We start from the raw sequence: 21,469 nt of genomic DNA on the forward strand, positions 1-21,469 counted from the left end.
TAAATATCCAGCCTCTTCCCTCCTCCGCAAGTCATGCTTTTCAAAATTTAGATTTTCTCCACTGTGAAAGCTTTAAAGAGCCAAAATATTTCAAAGCTTCTAACAAGTTTCTTAGAAGTTATTTCAGAATGACATCAAGTCCTGTATTAAATATTCAATTTTATTTACATTCTTTCCTGAAGATACACAGATGTACAAATATTAATTAAAATTTTTAACAAGAAGACAATAGTCTGAACTGATGCAAACACACCCCATTCTTAGATTTCTGCTTTAGCTGAGCTGCTCCCAAGGAGGCATGGGCTCCAGATGGTTGGAGGAGTTGCAGAAGGAGCTAAATCAGGGACTTGTGTGCTTGGCAAGGAGGGGAAGACGAGGTCTGGCACAGGCCATGGGGTGCAGAGCTCGGCTGGGAGCCCCTTTTGTCTTTGGGGAATCCCAGTGCCACCCCGCCCCTGCCCAGCGTGCTGCTGGGGGGCCACAGGACAGCTTTAAAGAGCAATCAAGGCAGTGGTCTTTGCACACAGACAGTGTTTGGAGCTGACTGGATTATTTCTGATTTTCCCCCCGGCCTTCGCCCCTCTGCCACATTTGCTTTTCTCTGCCCGCCCCCCAAGCAGCACCCCCTGCCCAGGACTCCCCTCACCTCCCCCGTGGACCTGTCTTCTGAATTTAAACTGAACTCCTCACAACTACACCCATCACAAGATAATGCCATGTCTAGGACACTTTTCCTGTCTTCTGCTGCGCTTCATAACCCTTCCTCAGCCTGCATGTTTTTACTCATTTAGACAACAGGTTCCTTGAAGTAACAGCCAGACGATACTCTGCTAATGCAACGTGCCAGAGCAAGATCTAGGTCTTGGTTGATTCCTTCACCATTTCTGTAATCTTAATAAGATTATTTCTGTACTTCATTGGTTAAAGGATAACAAAGTTCTGAAACATCAAGGCCAAGCCTGAAGACATCACAGTTGCTAAGTTGTAAAACTATTTGTTCTGTACAGCAAGTATTTGTACCTCATCTGGAAACTAAATGCTAAGCGCTATTAACTCCAGAACACGAGTCTGAATTTTACATAACTTATGTAGACACTGTTTACTCAGCAAAGTAAGACTAATCCATGTTGGATGTCACAAAAAGTATAAGTGGCTGGACAATTTCATATTTCTAGCTCACAAAGCACAGAAACTAAACAATACAAGGAGCTGCAGCTCCCTGAGTTTAGCAGAAATTTGTGATTTACTTAGACTGAGAACTTGAATAACTAAAAGGCATAATAAATCAAAAAGTCTCAAATCCATCATTTTTTTGATTGCTTTGTCCAACATCTTGATTTTATCCAGGCTGAGCTTCCGTCAGCTCTGAGGCTAAAAGCACATGCCTGTGCTACCCTATGCCTCTCAAAGAAAACAGAACTGCCTCGGCTGATGAAGCTGTTTTCATCCTGGGAAACCTGCAGGTTTCTTTACCAGTTAAAAAAATAATAATAATTAAAAAAATGTAAATTCATGCAACAAATATGGTTTTAAGACAAGGTACTGTGTAATTTTAACCATTTATTTGCTCTGCCTATAACCAGCAAATGGTTGAAAACAAATTTTTCTCCTCCTAACAGTGGACACTGGAATCCAGTTAAGCATTGAAGGAAAATTATTAAGATTTTATTTTATTATGGAGGAGCTGTAGAGAGTAACCGCCTAACCAAATCTAATCAGAAGCTAATCAAGTAAGCAGGAAAATTTAACTCTTACTAGACAGCTGTAGATATTACCTTTTGCTACGCCATGTTGGAAGTTCTATTAATTCACTGTACCTACATGATGACTGACCCTCAGAACATTACATGTTCTATGGTAACAGACATTGCAGCCTCAGCATACTTCCATTCAAAATGCAATTATGGTGGTTTTTTTCCAAAAATATCTAATTTTATTTAATAGTTAGTATTTTGCCTTGTTTGTTAGCTGCATCTTTTTAATCAGATCTTTATATGACAATATCTATCTTCCATCTCTTTGTAACTTAAAAGATTTACCTAAGAAAAGGAAAAGAGCACTGGTCTGTGCACAAAGCTGCAATCAATGCAACATACAAGGATTACCCTTCATATCAGTAAAAAATTATCATATGCCTCATAAAAACAGTCCTTCCTTCTGCTCTCCTACATTACCACCTACCTCTAACTCCTGGGAAACTAATGTATTCTTGATGTATGCAGCGCTTATATATAACAGCTTCCTGAATGCAGTAAGACAGGAGATTTGGTGCAATTCAACCGAAAAAGTAAAAATTTCAGTAAGGCAAAAATGCATTTTCAGGCAACTTCTTCCCTCCATGTGTCTAAAAACGCCTTCCAAGATGTTTTGGTCTGTAATTTTCCCCATGGATCACAATAATGCTGATTGGCCTCTAGACCCCACAGTGTATTTTTGGCCTTTTTTGAAGACAGGCACAACACTTGCCCTTCCCCACTCACTGGGGACAAGGTCATCTGTTGTCAAAAATGAAATTAAACTGTAACAGAAATTAAAACCATCGTGAAACACTTTGCGATAAGTATGAAAATGGATTCAAAATGGTAGAAAAGAGAACATTTACCTATCCAAGTTAAAACATTTCATATTTGCAGCCATTTGTTTGAGCTTCATTCTAGACAATTTTAGCTAATACAAAAGGCAAATTTATCTTATATTCCATGGCTATACTGATGTCCAGTAACCTTAATACTATTGCTTTCTCTCTAGTAGAAATGTGTGGAATGTATGGAGAATATACGACTGTATCATGCTTAAAAAATAGAAAATATGGGACATCTGTTTTAAGTTCTTCTGCCATTTAAGCATAAAGTTTGAACCCTGAAAATCTCTTCACAATCTCTTCACAGATGAGACCAAGTCTGTTAAAGCAAGAGTTATGTATTGTAAATAAAACATATAAAGCTGTTCTGCTGAACAGATGACTAAGTTGCTGGGGATTTGGTTTTTGATTTTACCTATTCTTTTCACTGCAGGGTACTTTGGGAAGACTTATGAGGTTCTGTGAAAACTAACAATCTACTGTGAAGATATGCCCCAGGAGGGAAAAATAATCATTTGCAAATTTATACAATTTTTGGCACATTGGTAAGCAAGGGAAATTGTTTCTGGAATTTCCCAGAGAGATTGAATTAAGTTTTCTATAAAGTATAGCAAAGATATGTTTTCTGCAGTGTCCCCAGCCCAGACTATTCCAAAACCCACAGGGAACAAAAATCTTAAGCAAAAAATTCTACAAAATAAGCTTAATTTCTCCTTTCAGATTTCTTAATTTTCAATACAGTTCCAATATTATATGGCTGAAAACAACAGGGGAGAGGGTGTGTATACAGAGTAATATCAGTTTCCAAATACCCCAGCTCCTTCTGTGAAGGAATTCCCTTAACACAGGAATAATTTTATTAGTATTTTGCAGGCTCTGGTACAGTTATGTGTGCAGGACTTTTCTGAAAGGCTCCATAGAACAATACTACACACCTATGAACTACATACCTGGCTTCAGAAAGGGTAGCTTGTATTGGTATTACAGTCCAAGATTTATTAGCAATCTCTTAGAAAGTTCTCCACCTACAAAGTTTCTGGAAAATTTAAAACGGAGCTCCACGATGGACTACTTCCCTCATAACATAATGCCACCCAAGAAAAGCAATATCTCAGATATGTTACCTCCTTTTTCTGAACTTGAAGAAATATACTCTTTAACTGCTTGATGTACCTACAGCTTCCTGCACAGGAACAGGATATTTTGAAGGAGAGACTGAAAGTGTCAGCAAATCGAAAGTAGAGTTCCCTATACCTGCTTTGAAAAAAGTTCCCCATCAATGCAAACTTCCAAAACAGAGACAGAAGCCTACTTATGGGAAATAATTCTGACACGTAAACAGAATATTAAGACTTTCGTCTTTCAGTTTTCACAATCTTCTTCATTCCTATCCCTGCTATATAATTACATCAGCTTTGTCTTTCTGTCCTTGCTTCCTCTCCTCTTTTCCACCTCAAAAATAGTTTTTCAGCTTCCTTTCTTCAGTTTTCTTTGTTCCACTCTCTAAACAGAGATTATTGACAACACATTTAAATCGCCTGGAGCTACCTTGCTGCCCATATGCTTATATTGACATGGATACTCCACTCTGAGGGTACGTACTCAATGACCATACACCTCTCAACTGTTTGAGTAAGCATTACACATACATTTTACACACAGAATGTTTACCTCCCTTCCTCCAGATTATTTTACTTGTTGCATGGATTGATCAATCTAAAGTTTAGAAAGAACTAGCAAAGAAAAGTAAAGCCAACAATAAGACTGTGAAGCTTTAGAGCCCACAGGTTTTGTTTGAAAAGCATATGCAAAAATCATTGCTAATGGAGAGAACAAGAGGCAGTAAAATGCAGAAAGGACTCATATCAAAACAAAGCTTCTAGTAATAAGAGCAGGGGAGAAATAAGGTGCCTGAAAGTTCACAGGCGACACAGTCTTTTTGACAGAACAATTGGCACAGGTAAAGAATAAGTGTATATAAGAATATATATGCAAACACTTATAACGCCCAAACTACTGTATCAACATCAGTCAGTCATACTAGCACATACAACAGAAGAAACATCACACACATTTGTGAAAATATTCTGCCAACCACACAAGGGTGTCACCAACTGCATCAACACCTTTGGATCAGAGCTTTTTTTATGGCAATGACACGATCCTGGCAGTACGCACTGAAGGGGATCCAGGGAGAAGTTTGTACTGACCATCATTCTAAGGCAGATGGCAATTATCAGAGTGCGTCACCTTTTGAGAAACATCAGTGGCTTATATCCTTTTATTAGTTACAGAAACATTTCGTTACTTGACTACAATTTCACTGGATGAGGTATCTCTCAGTATGGAGATAAGGCATCTGCAAAATTTGGCTAATTACGTGCATGCATGAAAACATGCAACACCATCCTTTTTTAATGCAACATAATAGTCAGCACCGAGGGCCCAATCACCGCACCATGTGCGTTTCTAGGGTTTCACTCTGGACTAGTCTCGTCTCATCTGCTGAATACCCATTAGCAGCTGGTCTCCTTGTTCTGTTTCAGCAGAAAGGAATCCACCTCATGCTGATGCAAACCAAAGCAGCACAAGCCGAGTAGATGGAAAATTGCTCTAAAAAATGCACTCCTGATCTGAATTAGAATGCCAATATAAACACACATACAAATCACCAAGACATGTCTGGAAGACAGGCTTCAAGTACATTATTGTAGAAAGTCCATAACAACAGGCAGAACATTTCCCCTAACTGCTCTCTTCATTGTATTTTTCATCATATATCGACAACAAGTGTCTGAAATCAAAGCACTGACACAAGTCATGCAGCTTCTGTATTTACTGGCTTAGTCACTTGCACAGATGCATAATGAAAGACTCTCTTATATGGAGAAGCTGTTAATTGTCCACCAAATTTTCAGGTTCACGCACCATTTGCAAAAAAGTCTTTAACTGCACTAGTGGCATCACAAACCAGGGAGATGCTACTACAAAGAGGACCATGTTCACAGTAAGAAGCCACAACAGATTAAGAGAATGGGAAAAGAAAGTAAAAGAGAAACTGGTGAGTCAGTAAGTGCTAATTTTGGCTTCATCTGCAATTTGTGTCCTGCATCTGCAACATCTTGAGCAAGAGAAATCATTCCAAGGCACTCATGACTGCAAAGAACACATTTATGAATAGTCCCAACACTTAGACAGTGAGATTTCAAGATGAGAATTAGGGTTTTCTTTTGATCACTAATAGTGATCACTACCTGAACTCTGGGATTTAGACAGTGAGCTCACTGTCTAAACTGACCAACAACTTTCAGTCAAGGTAAAACAAAGTACATGGAAGCAAAAAAAGAAATGATGGGCTACAATGAAACAAATGAAAATAACCATAAAAACATTCACAAACTACAATTGCGTACCATCATCTATGCTGAAAGAGTATGCATATTTCACTTGATGTAGAATTATAATTAAAAGATTGTTTAATTCCCTCCCTTTCTCCTCCCAGAAGACTACTGTACAAGATGAAAGGAACCAGAAACATTAGCTGGGTTTTTTTCTTTATTTTCATCATTTAGTGGGTGTCTGTAAGCCTATTTACACAGCACAGAAAGCTGACTGAATGCAAAGCTCCTTATTTGTTCCCAGACCTTCCTATAGAATTTATCACTGCAGCTTGGGCACACTAATGAACTTAACTACATGAACAACTCTGCAGTAATACGGCATGATGGACACGAGGCGTAGGAAAACTGAGCAGCAAATCAAATGCCAACTCATTTCAAATACCCAATGCAACATCTTTAAAACTGGCTTTCTCAGAACACGTACAACCCTTAAATCACATTATATTCAGGCCAATTGACTTGAATTGCAGTTAGAGGCACAGAATATTGCTAAAAATTTAGCATTATGTATTTTAGAAAAGAGAAACAATAAAAATGCATAAATCATAGCTAACTACACAAAGTTTGCAAAGAGAATTTCATTCCCTAAAGCAACCTTAAATTGTCTCAAATACAAATTAAGTGATTGCACAGTGCAGAAAGGCTTTTGAGAGAATGTTACAAATATCAAAGCAAGGCTCTATAGACATATTAACAGAAACAGATATTCAGATACCTCGATTCTGGCCCAATTTTCCGCAGCAAAAAGTTTCATCACAACACATGAGCAATTCTCTTCAAGCCCTTGTTCCAAAAAGCAGAAGCATTAAGTTCATAAGAATTCAAAAGCAGGTTAATGGCATGGAAATATTTCTGCTTAGACAGTTAAAAGTGGGTAGTCAGAAGTCATTCAGACAACTATGTTAGATGACCTTCACAAAAGAACTAAAAATTTGCACTATAATAAAATAATCATAAGCTTCTTTATCACTATAGCATGAAATCACTTCAAACAAACAAAAAACAACAAAAGCACACGCACACAAAAACCCAAAATCCAAAGCCAAAACAAACAAACCAACCAACCAAACACCCCACCAAACCAGAAAGCCTGCAGACTGTCTGGTATAAACTGTATTAACAGGCTGGAAGAGATTTATTTTGCTCACAGCATCCCGTGTGGTGCTGTTGCAGGTCTGATGGCCCTGCAGTGCTTCAGCTACTACTGAGCGGTGCTTGTGCAGCCCGAGGTCTCCTCTGTTCTCACAGGGCACAGGCCAGGGGTGGCAAAGGGCCTGGGAGGGGACACAGCAGGGACAGCTGACCAGAGATATTCGTGTTTTTCCAAAGCAGCCATCCCCTGGAGACTGGATGGGCCTTGGTCAGCCGGAGGTAACTGCTTTTATATCACTTGCATCCACCCCCGCAAACAGCGAGAACAAGGGAATAACCAACAAGGCTTCTAAATTCTTTGATGGAAACCCAAAAACGCAGACTATTTAGCTAGAGACGTTAATACAGTTTGAGAAAGGTGTTTCTAGCTCTGATAAAACTTGGTACCTAGCTCATTTAGCACACCTTTACCTGAGCAACTCATTCATAGGAATTACATGAGGCTCAAAAGTGAATTTGATAGGATTTCATTTCTGCCAGCTTGAAACATTTTATCCATTGAAGGTTAAACCCCTACTCATGTTAACACTGCAGGGAATATTTCCATGATGACAGGAAAGAAGCCCCTTATCAAGGTCCAAAGTTGCAAAACATGGATGTGATCTCTGTGGAGTTCATTTTTGTGCTACACCAGAACATGAGACAAAAGAAATCACCAACACACTCTCTCTTTTCCAGGTCATATGTGTACTTGAAGTCCATTATTTGAAAAGAGCCCACAAATAAATATGCATATTGAGACCTAGGTGCTCTAGTAAAATCTTTGCAGTTGTGTTAAAAGAATGCAAACCAGCACAGAATCACAGAATGGTTTGGGTTGGATGGGACCTTTAGAGATCATCTGGTCCCAAGCTCTCCTGCCATGGGCAGGGACATCTCTCACTAGACCAGGTTGCTCACAGCCCCATCCAGCCTGGCCTTGAACACTCCCAGAGGTGGGGATCCACAGCTTCTCTGGGCAGTCTGAGCCAGGGCCTCACCATAGTAAAAAATTTCTTCCATTTGTTCAATTTAAATCTACACTAGCATCTGTTCAGCCCTTAAAGATAAGGTTCCTAAGAGTCCAGGATTGTGCTGGGTGACTTAAGAAGTGTCCTTTACCCAACACTCAGAATGACCTACATTCAAAACAGAACTCCAGAAATTTCTAATTGCATTGCAATTTCAGAAATAAATTTTCAGAACTGTATGCTCAATTACAGTAATTTTCTAAGTTACAAAATGTGGTAATAGAGTTATATTAGAACATATTTAAGGGCATTTTTCTTGTCAGGTTATGTTTTGTAAAAAGGTATACAATAGTGTGTTATCTACAGATAACAAAGTTATTGGAGCAGCATTATTTTAAATCAGGTGCTATCAATGCAAATCAGCAGCATTGCCTGGAGAGGCCACAGGTCCAACTCACACGTGTGCTAAACAAGCACTTGCTGCTGGAATTTTGACTCAGCAAGGACTTGGCTGTGAAGTGCTTATCTGTGTGACAGAGTTGTCATGGCACATGCGCCCAGTTAACGCTGACGGCAAATATCATATGATTATTATGAATTAGATTGTTAAAGCCAATAAAAGAAGCACAGTATGCCAGAAATGAAAGAAAGCAACCTCATGGGACAAGAAAGCAGCTTTTCTCAACCTGAAATAAACAAATGATGTATTGATTTTGTCAAGGATGAAGAGATCCTTGCTAAAAATTCAGGTTGTGTAAGTTATTAGTTATTCCAGCTAAATAACCAGTTTTTATTGTCTAGTTAGAATTGCAAGATAGAAAAAAAATGCCTGTGCACATTGCAGGAAGTTCTACATTAAAACTCTGTTCTCCATGGATTTTTTTTTTAATCTGTGGTTTCATCGTTTCCTCCTCAATCATTTAGCACTGTGCCTCATTACCTCATTTGTCTGCCCTTCATCCTTGATCAGCTCTGATGAGCACGGGGCACACGAAGCAGATGATCACGACAGAAAATGCTTCAGGAAGAACAGCTGCACGCAGGGGTTTGTGCGAGGCCGTCTCACAGATGAAGCAGTTCTGAGTTGAGTCTGCCAAGGTCACCAGGGCATTGCCAGATTTCATTTTGTCTTAAAGAGATCTAATCAAAGTCTCAGGCCTGTAAGGGCCCATCTCTTGATTTATTTTTTGTTGTTGTTGTTGTTAAAAAGCATCTCTTCTATTCTTTCTGTATTGAGAAAACCAAGACAGACATTACGCAAGTAGTTGATGAACCTGGTGATCCTGCTCTTACATCTCTGTGCCATATACATTGTCTCTGTGTACTTAAATTGCACCTCCCTGTCACATTGCTTTTTTATTGGAAAAAGCACTTCATTATCTGTTAAGTAACTAGCTAGTCACACTTTTAAGAAACTCATCCTTCATGAGCAGTGGGGTATGCCTGCAGATCTGTCTTAGATCTATGTCTTATAATATTTTTAATTTCAGAATTTCCTGTCTTCATGCTACTGTCACCAAAGAATTTGAAAGAAAATTAATAAATGCCTCCATTATGCCTATATACCACACCTTCTCCTTAGCTTAAAAGCAAACTGAGCCACTAAAATTAAGTTTAAAAAAATTAATTCATTGGGAACATTTTGGAGCAACAGCTATAGCACCAGAGAATCGGTTTTCCTAATCTGGAGAGCACACTGTAAGCAAGCAGTCGTTCACCTCTCAGTAAGATTTAAATGCAGAAGAAAATACAGCTGACAGGGAGGACTGGTGAAGTTGTTTTTATTACCCATTTTGAGAACAGACAAGTACAGATAAGAATGGAGAGGTGTGAGTGCAGTTAAGTGTGGGATTAGCGGCACGGAAGTTCAGCAGTAACATTTAGTCCAGACACAGTCATTTCAAAGCAAAGGTTCTAGGGTATGAGCCTAATATTACATGGTGAGTGAGCAACTTCCCGCCTCACCACCACCTCCCTGAATGACAGTCCATCCATTCTCTATTTGTAAAATGGAAAAGTAGCATTTCCTTGCTTAACGCGTGGCTAAAAGCAAGACCAGGTAAGTACCTTGAAAAAAGTGTTCCACATATTTAAATTCATTGGGTGCTGTAGAACTTGTTGGGGCAGCTGATGAAGACCAGACGCTTTCATCAGGAAGAAAGGAACAGATGTATCCTGAAGCTTTTGGTTAATGTGGAAATTTGAAAAACAACCTCTCTGTAGGCACATATAGAAACTGAACAGAACAATCTGGGAAAACGACAGAGGCCATATACACAATGGCTGCCCACAGACAAGTAACACCAGACCAGTTCTGTAGATGTAAAATGGTACCAAACACTCTGGGTACGGCTTGCTCATCAAACTGTGTTCTGCCAACAGCCCCTGGCAAGCAGCTCCCCGGGGGTGCGGGCAGAGCCCAGGCCGCGCAGGGCACCCCCAGGAGCCAGGTGTCCCTGCAACACGTGGAATCCAACCCCTGCTCATCAGAGCAAAGGTTTGGGGCAGCGCCTGCAAGTGAGACCCTTCTGACCGGCCTGGCCCGCTGGGAGACCCTGCAGCCGCGGGAGCAGCAGCCTGGCACTGGGCTCAACATCGCTGTGAACTGATTTCCTGACTTCCCAGCCCATCCCGGAGAACAACTATTCACTTTGTGATGGCCTCTTCAACACGAGAACTTAGCTATTCCTCCCATCATCATTAAGTTAAACCCCAACTCTTCTGCTCTTCTCCCATGGCTCATGTGTTGTTGTCATCATTCTAACCGCTCTCCTCTGAAATTTCTACACTCTATTTTATTAGTGGCCTTACCTGCAACCTGCATATGATCAATACATTTTTTCCTTAACTACTGATAATCCACAGCTTGCCTTCTGGTTTTCATACAGTTGGTAATTATTATGCAAATAGGATCCTAAAGCCAATAGGAAGTTAAAGATTAAAATAGAAAATACATGAAATGTTCATTTCCTTATTCATTCCCACTTCAGAGTACTCTAACATGCTTATTTGTGATGCTAACCCCTTTACAGCTTACCTTGTGAGATGCTGCCCTTTTTTTTCCTTCCTTCATTTTTAAAAACTTTTATCTTTAAATTAAATTTGAATACCTCTGAGGTTTATTTTATTTAGCCTATATCATAAGAGAAAGGACTCAAGAATAAGAAAATGCTGGTCTGAATGAATATGAAAGCATATGGTAATAAGACTAATGTATTAGCTATTTTATTTTTGCAATGTTAAGCAAAACAGATTAAATACTGGCTACAAACCCAGTTATTCCTTGCAGTTTCTTAAAATGTTTATTTTTCTGTAAGAAACACTTTTCACTTTGAATTCATTGTTCCTTATACAATAAAATAAAGCTGCTATTATATGAGATTTCACAGACTTCATTCAAATACACTTTTTTTTCAGTAATACGAAAAGGTTTTGATGAGTTTGCTTATAGGAAGAGGGTCCCTAGGCAGACAGAGGAAGTTCAGACCAAAGCCAAACAAGTTGCACTTGCTCCAAAATAAATCTCACTGACCCTTTAGAGCCAAACAGCCTACATGGCTACTGTACACAGTATTTTCAACAATGTTTTTCTGTACTTTTAACCCCATTTCCAAAGGAAGGAGCATCAGAACAATTCCAAATTCGAATGAAGACACTCTCTTGTGTGAGCTGAGGACATGAAGTCCTTGAACAGAAAGAACAGAACATCAAACTTATTCTCCTTTGAAACAAGGAGTCTTCCAACTGGGCCCACGGATGCGGAAAGATCCCTACCCTTCTCAAATGCATTTTCAAGCAAAATAAAATCTGAGCAGTAAACCCACCAAGTACCAGTCTGAACTTGCTCAAATCAAAGTAGAGCAATTATTTTCTTGCAAAAGCACACACCTATATAAAACATCTTAAATTTGGTAAAAGTTCGAGGAAAAATTTTAGGGGAGCAATACGGAACTCAGGATTCCAGGTCTCAGACTGCTCTTCCCAATTTATGGCTCCTCACTCTTCTGTCTATACACTCCCATTCACTGGCAACCTTTGCCCACCCGCCCCCAATATTATTACTTTAACAAACACACTTTTTGAAGGAAGCATTCAGATTTAAATGAAACACAGAAATACACTGTGCAGTACTGTGGACATACAAAAGTGATCACACATACAACAAAACTGTTGAAGTCACATATAAAGGCTGCAATTTAAAATTCTAATAATACTCTGGATTATGACATCATCTTTTATCCGAAGATTTTTTTATGGGGGTTGGACTAGCTGACCTCTGCAGGTCCCTTCCAACATTCAAGCTATCTTATGATTCTGTGATTTCAAAGCACATCACCAAAGGAATTAAATACATCAGTTTCCTCATCACTAAAAGACAAGAACCAATCACGGACACAAAATGCACTTAATTTTCAAACCAATACTATTAAAATGACATCTAACAGAAAAAAAATATTGTAAATTTAAGTTTTTTGTTATTCCAGCTATTAATAGTGAAATACTTATAAACAATTGCAATATTTATTTGACAATTATATCAGGAAATGTGTTTAAGTTACTTTTAAAATATACTTTTATCTAAAGAATACTTGATACAAGCAAGAAAGGAATTGCAATTCACACTGAAGCCCTTCAGCCTTGAGAAAGAACACTCAGTAAAGTTGCACAGTTTTAATTAAATACAGATGGAAATAGTCCCTACTGCAACGTTCAAACAGCTGATATTTTTACAACATTTCTAAATACAAGACTTGAGGAAAAACTTATTTAATTCAAGACTCTAATGAATTAAAATGCATTAGAAAAAATATATACATGTCTACAGTATTTCAATCCCACATTCCAACTATAAACTTGTTTTTTCTTTCTTTCTTTAAGGAAATCTTCTATTTTTTCACATTAAATACTCTGTTGATACTTCCTTTTTAGGTATCACCTCATGCTGTGTGTAAGTAATGCAACAAAGACTTGCAATATGTATGCCTAACTAATTTGAATTATTATTAGGTTTAACAAATAATCCAAAGAATTGCTCTAAAGCATCAGAAATTAAATTTTTTTAAGTCTTCATATTGGTCAGATTTTAAGAAATGTGAAAGTCTCCTTAGGTTTATGACAAATCTTTTTTAAACAGCACAAGTATAATGTTACTGTTTTATGTAGCAAAAGTGTTTCTCCATTTGGGGTTTCGTACTTTAAATTTAAAGATCTTTATGAATTTGAGACGAGGAGTTTTTTCTCAGACAAGTCAGCTTTCTGTACTACAGAAAAACATAATCATAATATTATCTAAAAGACATAAAAATTAACTATGCCACTAAACATGGACTTGAAAAAGAGAGAACCAGACTGGATGCAGCTAGAACATAAAGAACAAAGATCATGTCAAGATCTCACCGACTGGGTTTTGGAATCTGTCCTTGTCTGAAGTCCCTCTAAGCACAAAATATACCAGCAACAACTGTCATCTTATTGCTGAGAGACATATAGAAAAACTGCAATCCTGAATATTTAAAGACTTGCAATTAAAAAAAAATCCCATTATGTCATATATATGCTTTATGCTGGTATATTGATTAGCAAAGAAAGAGCCATAAAGTGAATTCCAACATAAATTTACAATACTTTCTCTGCCAACACTAATACCCATTCATGTTAAATTATTCCCAGAGTCCAAATTAAAGGACCGAAGAAGTAACTTGCTAAGAATATGGATTAAAAGAACACTTTTCCAAATAAAGAAACTATAAGGACATGTTTTAAATGAACAACTGTACAGTCCAGCTTTGTCAAATAAATACAGCTGAAGAAGCAGCTTTAAAGCAAGACAGGACTGAAGGATGAGAATTGTCTTTGGAAATCTGCTCAGCATGGGCCAAAGAGCTGCGCAGGACGAGCAGGTAGACTCCAGTTAACTGCTAACAGGCTTCCTTATTTCATTTAGATGCTAGAAACAAAAAAAATGGACCTAGATTTAATATTTCTCTCAATAAATGCCTTGTCCATTCCTTCAGAAAACACAAAACCTTAGATAAACATTAAAATGTTCTCATTTGAGCACAGGTGTGTTTTACTTGTAAACAATTTGCTTTGAAACCTTCATTTCTCTTGACACTACTATTTTTAAACAGTCATCACAAATTTGAAACAAGCTCTTTACTTTTATGTCATTATACAGAACCTAATTTCCAGACATTTTTCCGAAAGTAAGTGATTTCCACTGTTCTGTTAACAAAATAAATCCAAAGCGAAAAATTTTCTTAAACCTGCTCACTAAGTGAACACATCTCTAATGTAAATGAAAACTAAACTTCTCATTGTCGGACTTTTTTCAGCAAACTCCATTCTCTGCATAGCTAAGATTTTACAGAAACACTGATTAAACGTTAATTAAAGAAAACAGATAAAATTCCTAGGATTTGCTGCATACAGACTAAGAAACCTTGGCATAGACCTCTGCTTTTTCACTTTCACTATTCAGGCAGAGCCTGCTCAATTTAAATCATTAAGAGTTTGGTTTATTCCTGCTTAGTACAGTGAACGGTATCCTTACAATCTCTACTCAATGCAAGTTAGTCCAAAATCAAATTCGGTTCAGGTTCCCCAAGTTCCTAATAAAAGCAAAAGAGATCACTTCTGTACAGCTCTGTGATGCAGAGTTAACCCATTCAAAACCCAAACTTTAAACACAGAAAGGGACAACTATCCTTTGAGCTAAAATTATATGTACATATATATAGATATACAGATATCTATACAAACAGACATACATTTATCAATTAGCACCATCTAGTGGGGTCAGTACAATTTATGTGATATGAGAAATAGGTAGTTCACTGTTCAGGTTTTTCTACATCCTGTGCAATATGTTGTGATATAGCACAATTCCAGTAATTAATACAATTCCGATGTAAAAACAAACAAATAAACAAACCATAACATACCCCAAACAATTTTTAATTAATAAAATTGTTACTGCACTCTAAATAACATTTTAAGAAAATGCCTACACTGAAAGCTGCATGTACATATATATGAAAATTTATTGATAGGAAGTAAAAAACCTTTTAGGCATTCATACACACGCAAAACACAATTACTGCTTAATTACTATTTTCTCTTTTGACTGCTCTGTTCTCCCATCACACAGCTCAAGAAAAATCTACCGGTCTTTGAAACAAGGAACCCTGAAGCATGCAAATGATCACAAAAAACCTTCTATTTAAGGAATGCAAAGGCCTCCATCATCAGAAAAGAATTCTGCTGTAAATACAAGTTTTGATAAAACCAGATCAAAGTGCCACAAACACTGGATCACAACCCAAAAGGCTAGTAAAATAACATATTAAATACTTAATTTGAAATTTGCAAAGCAATTAATTTAAAAGAGGTCACCTCCACTAAAAATAGATCCTAAGAACTAATGATCCTCATTCATCCCATTTCTCAAATATGAAATCTAGAAACTGATTTTTAGTCAGCTTTACATTGAAAACTGTGAGGACTCAAGTCAGGCAAATTAATAATGCTGAAGAGTTTCAAAAGCAGAAGTTAACAGTAGCAGACACCCCCACCCCATATATATCCGTAAGCAGGACACACAAGTACAAAGCAGCAGCACGTGAGGGTGCCCAAGTGTAACACTGAGGTGGGCAAAACCTCCACCAGCCTCGGCCAACAGGCAAGTGACCTAAAACCATCCCTGGTCCCTTCTCCCGCCCTGCTCACAGCCCAGGTTAAAAAACAAACTGGAAAACAAATAATCACTAAAATGAAGTATGTGCTTAAGAGTATTAGGACAAGTTGCAAGTGTGAAATTGAGCATTTGCTTAAATGCTCTTTAATGAAGCCAGGGTCATGAAAGTGAAGAACGCCCAAGGATGTGCTTTGCACTCAGGTCTGCCTGTTTCTAAAAAGGAGATTGCCAGTTAGCAAACCTTTCCAGAGAGATAACAACAAATCAAGGGGAACTTGGAAAATGAGAGAAAGATGCATCTCTGGTGATACCCCAGACCCAAAGTTAATATGAAAACATGAATTTGCGAAATCTTAAAAAACAGACAGCAAAATTAAAAAGCACTGTACGGTGGTTAGTAAAGAATGATCTGCTCTTCCCTAGTACACTTGGCGAAAGTCAGTTTTATTTTTGTTTCTGGGAATAACGGTAAAAGTGAAAATTCAGAAAACTAGAATATGTTGATAAAATATGTAGATATGGGGGGAAAATCAAGATCAATAAGAACCAGCAGTGGGAGACTTGCAGTGAGTACTCAGAAGTCACAGAACACAAGAGCAGAAGATCCTGAGGTCTGCACAGTGCACCCAGGTGCCAGACTACAATTCAAATTAAATGGAAATCGAAATAAAGAGACTCTAATAAATGCATCAATACCAACAAACAAGACATAGAGTAGTAAGAATTTTAATAAAAATAAAGATGAAGAGAATGCTACAACTAAAATGTCCCAAATAAGTATAACCAGATAATTTAATCGTGTTCATGAATACAACTAATTCTCAGCCTTCCCTGCAGAGGATAGAGAAACTCCCAACACTGAAGTGGAATGTGTGTTGTAGGATAAAGAGGAATATGAAAAAATAATCACAAAATATTGGGGAAAAAAAGCGCAGTAATTTAGGGAGAGATTTAATGCCATTTCCCTGTACCTTTTCGGACCACTGCAATTCAGGCTATTGCACTAAATCATCCAAACTTTCAAACTCATTTTACAGGAAGCTTCAAATCAAAGCAAACATATTCATTTCTTTTTATATTGGAGGGAGTAAAACAAATATATTTGTACAGGTGTACAAAATTATAGCCATGTCATATCTTTAAATGTTGGAAAGCTGGTAGAAAACAACAGAAATTGCCTAACGACAGAGAAGACGACAGTAACAACGATAAGGGAGCTGGACTGGCACTTCCACTGTTATAAAAAATAATCCAGAGATACGTTTAGCAATTTTATTCTTCAGGAAATAAGGACCTATCAAAACACAGATCAGTGATATGAAAAAGTATCAGTTACTGGGATGCCAAGAGATTTCTGGAGAGTTTTCAACCAGGACCTGCCCCCAGCTCCAGCCCCCTTTTTTCAAGTAGAATGCAACCAAAGCATTAACCAGCATGACCCAGCCTGATTTACATCAAAATTTGAATATGCACCACTAGAAACAGGCAAAAATTTAAATACTATCAGGAAGAAGTATCATTAACCAGCTAATTTTTTAATATGTTTATACCATAGATGAGCTATAACAAAACCAAAAGGCAACTCATTTTCTTTTATATAATTCAAAAATGTCAATTTGCACTTGACACAACAAGAAATTACAAATATTGATCCAGCTTAACTGAAGTACTCTCTAACTGTATCCATCTTCGGATGATCAGCCACAGTGTATGAGAGGTCATTCTTACGCACATTCTTAAAGGTTTGGAAAATGAGTGGAAAAGCTGAAATAAGTGAAAACCAGCATGATATTCCCCCAGAGAAGCCATGACAGAACGGTTATGAAAGTGTTAATAGAAATAGTAAAAGGAGAATAAATGCACATAACACAGAGGGAATGAAAGGTGTCTCATACATTAAAATTCATTAAGGAGTAGAAAAGAAATATACAATAATCCAGTTCTAATAAGTTAAAAGACCAATACACATACTCAGAAAATGATAAGTCTTACTCAGTAGTTACCTCACATGCAACAAGAGGAAAATATTGTTTCCCCTTTGGGAGAAGATAATAATAAAACTTGGTCAGATTATTAGTTAGAATTAGTTAGAAATTGGTAGAAAGTGGATGTTTCAACATGAAAGAGCATAGGCACACAACTACAAATATTTTTTTGGCTTGGCATGTGCTACGTATGATTTGTAGTTAGTCTTTAATAAGACACCAAACTTGGGTATGACCAGCTTAGTATTTCAGATGTCAATTACCATGATGACAGTCTTGGGTTACGTTTTTCCTAGAATGTTTGAAACTTGGAAATCCAAAATTGCACCCTGATTTATGGTTTGATCCTGATTAAAGCTGTGTATGTCTGTAGCGTCTTTACTGGATTATTTAATCACTAATTCTCAACAAAACCTGTTCTTTTCTATGAAACCCAATCTGTAAGACACATTAAAATTGAAGATACTTTATGAATAATATATCCCTACTAAATGTAAAGCAGTACTGAAGCTATCTCATACATTTATAGTATTTATAGCTGGCTGTTCTTTTTAAGCCTAAATTTCAATATGATTGAGGCAAAGTCATGTTTGTGAATAATGACACCATTGCTGTTTACCTCACGCAGGTTGCAATTTCTAGCAAAAGTCAACAAGAAAAGTTAGAAAGAGATAGGGAAACAATACGTATTTACTTTCCAAAGGACAAAATAGGTTTGTTTACCCACACCATTCCCACCGCTCAGTAGATATCAGGTTCTTCATGAAGGGCCACACTGTACCTGAGCCACTGGGACATAAAAGAGTCAAGGCTCAAAATCTCCTCTTGGAAGCAACAACTTCAGGTCAGACATCTATGAAACAGGGTGAACAAGAAAGGCAGCAGGAAGAAAATCAGAAGAAAAACAACCTAAAATTGAAGAGGAGAGCACAAAATGCAAGCATTGGCCTAGCATTCTCTGAAACAAACAGCTCTGAAGCAGAAATGTGTCCTTGCTGACCAGCAGATGCATCAAGAGGGATGTACTGATGCAGCCAGTACAGTGCGTGAAAAAACAGATAATAAGAAATGGAATTCAGAAATCAAAATTAATTATTTTATTCCTTTGCATCAATAATATTGGTGGTTGCAAGTCTGTGCATGTGAGATCCAAGTCCAGAAACTGATGAGAGTAGGATATGTTTATATCTCCCTAACAAATTTAATCCTGTGTACTTTGCTAGCAATCTTTAAGCTGGAGTAGCCAGCAAGTAAGAGGAGACCCATTTCTGGAAGGGCTCAAGGTCCTAACCAGTGGCTGGGCAAAGGGCCTGGGGTTCAGGCTTAGCTACTTAGTTGGACATAGAGCCCATGCTGGTATCTGAGGAATCTGTAAACATTGTTCTGCTTAGAAATCTGGAGAGTGAAGGTGTGTGTGTTTTCAGTGGTGAACTTCAGCCCTGATCAGCTGGAGAGGAGAAATGGGACCAGGCTCTCTGCTTGTTTGTTGGTGCTTACAGAATCACAGAATCACAGAATCGACGGGGTTGGAAAAGACCTCAGAGATCATCGAGTCCAACCCTTGGTCCAACTCTAGTCCGTTTACTAGATCATGGCACTAAGTGCCATGTCCAATCTCAGTTTAAAAACCTCCAGGGACGGCGAGTCCACCACCTCCCTGGGCAGGCCATTCCAATGCCTGACCACTCTCTCTGTAAAGAATTTCTTTCTAATATCCAGCCTAAATTTCCCCTGGCAGAGTTTAAGCCCATGCCCCCTTACGTGGGTAGAAGCACCGCTCTGCCTGTGGAAACCTTCCTGGCCAGCTGGGCTAGTGACACAGGCTCTCAGCATCGCTGCTGGTTGGACTTGCAAACAGGAACACAGCGGCCACATCCACCTCTCAGTGCACCTGACCAGCTGCTGCAGCCGAGACAGAGGAGCCCTCACGTCCTGGGCTCAGCTGCACTCAGCAGCTCTCAGAACACCCTCCAGCTCTAGCACTGATGGAGTATAAAAGATTATATATCTCATCTAGTTTGCACGTAATGAAATAGCATAACTTTGCAAATACATGCAAACTAGGTGAGAGCAATGTTTTCCCTAGGAATTTATATGGCCACATTAACATGACACACAAATATTTCATTTGATGCAGTTAGTGTCTTACTTCCTGCAATGGACAAGAAATTAATTCTATTTTTATTTAGTAGATACGAAATAGAAGCAGCCTGCAGACATGCAGGGGAGGAGACTCTGGGGGAAAAACTGTGTCTTAGTAAGAAAAATGGAGGGTAAGAAGACAGCTACAAAGTACAGGACCATAATGTATGCATGTGCAACCCTAAATGGCCCAGCAAGGCACCACTGCTTTTGAAAACAAATCCAAGACAGCTCTAACTTTAGACAATTCAATGATTTAAAAACTGCTGCTACAGGAACAGGAAAGTTTTTTACACCACAGGTAGCTTAAAGTGGTTCAGCTGGAGCAAGAAAGCACGAAACCATCTCTCTGTAGCACAGAAATGGACCGTGTCACCATTCTGAAGATGCTGCGTCAAAGTCAATCTGTACATTTAGGTTTTGCTATTGCATTGAAGGCACAGTCAAGTTACAGCAATTGCCCATTGTAAATTACTCATCCTTGACTTGCAAAGACAACAAAGACTTATGCTGTGCATGTTTTTAAATCATATTTCTTCAGCACCTCATAGGTTGCTGTGCAGTGCCCTGCACCACACAGGTAGCGCCGGCGTGTTAAGCACTCATGCGCTGCATCTCACAACTTAATGCAACTTAGATTTGAAGTGAACTTCTACGGACATCACCACACCTGCAAAGAGAGCACTGGATTCCACAAAGATACACAGAAGCAGCTATTACAGAAAAGCCTGTGCTTAAGAGAGCACTGCTGTACAAACGATGCTATCTGTAAGCCTAAGGGAATAGTGCACGCACAGCGTACTATGCTGTGCTCTTCTTCCAAAGCTTTGAAAAGGAGATGACTGAAAATAAAAAGTTAAAAAAAAGGCACTCAAGGCAGCAAAAAATAGAGAAAAGTAATGGGGCACAGAAAAATAAAAGATGAGTAAAAACTGTGTGTGTATACCTGCATTTCATACAAAGCAGGAAAGACAGTGAGGATGTGTGCAATATTACACACATTACTGAATACTACAAATTAACTTCATGAGGATTAGCTGGAGAATGGATACAACCAAGATTTCCAAAAAGAAGAACAGTTAATGTAAGCAGTAACAAAACCTGCTGGTAGGAAACGCAGTCAGGCATTTTTGCTAAATCTTATTTTTAAGGTTTTTATTAAATCTTATTGTATCAGTTTCCATGCTTCAGAAAGATTTTATAGCTATCACATCACATCCTTCTTAACTCTTACAACGTTTTTGCACTGCAGAGGCTTGTTTGGGTAGTTATGACTTTCTGTTCTAAAAAGGAAAACAGTCCAAGACAGTAACAAAAAAATTGTTTTAAACACTCTCTCACATGTTCTGCCACAGAACTTCTGGTCCAAGGGAAAAGAACACTGTAGAAAAACAGTTTAAAATTACATTATCCTTGGATGTCTTGAATTTATCAGACTACTATTACTGAGCAGCTTATGAGACCTTTGTTTGGCCTCAGTTTCACAGACAAAAAATGTATCACTTTGGCTGAATAAATACTGTACAAGCTCCATAAGATAAGAAAAATCTGTGTATGAACAT

The 21,469-nt window shown here is 38.2% G+C and overlaps 1 protein-coding gene across 3 annotated transcripts in view; it reads right to left on the minus strand.

Moving 5' to 3' along the window:
• The window catches only part of MPP7 (MAGUK p55 scaffold protein 7), a 150,266-nt gene that overhangs the window by 65,788 nt on the left and 63,009 nt on the right, over positions 1-21,469 (minus strand). The window lies entirely within an intron of this gene.

Source organism: Streptopelia decaocto, assembly GCF_964273445.1.
Source record: "Streptopelia decaocto genome assembly, chromosome: 2".
Lineage (NCBI taxonomy): Eukaryota > Metazoa > Chordata > Aves > Columbiformes > Columbidae > Streptopelia > Streptopelia decaocto.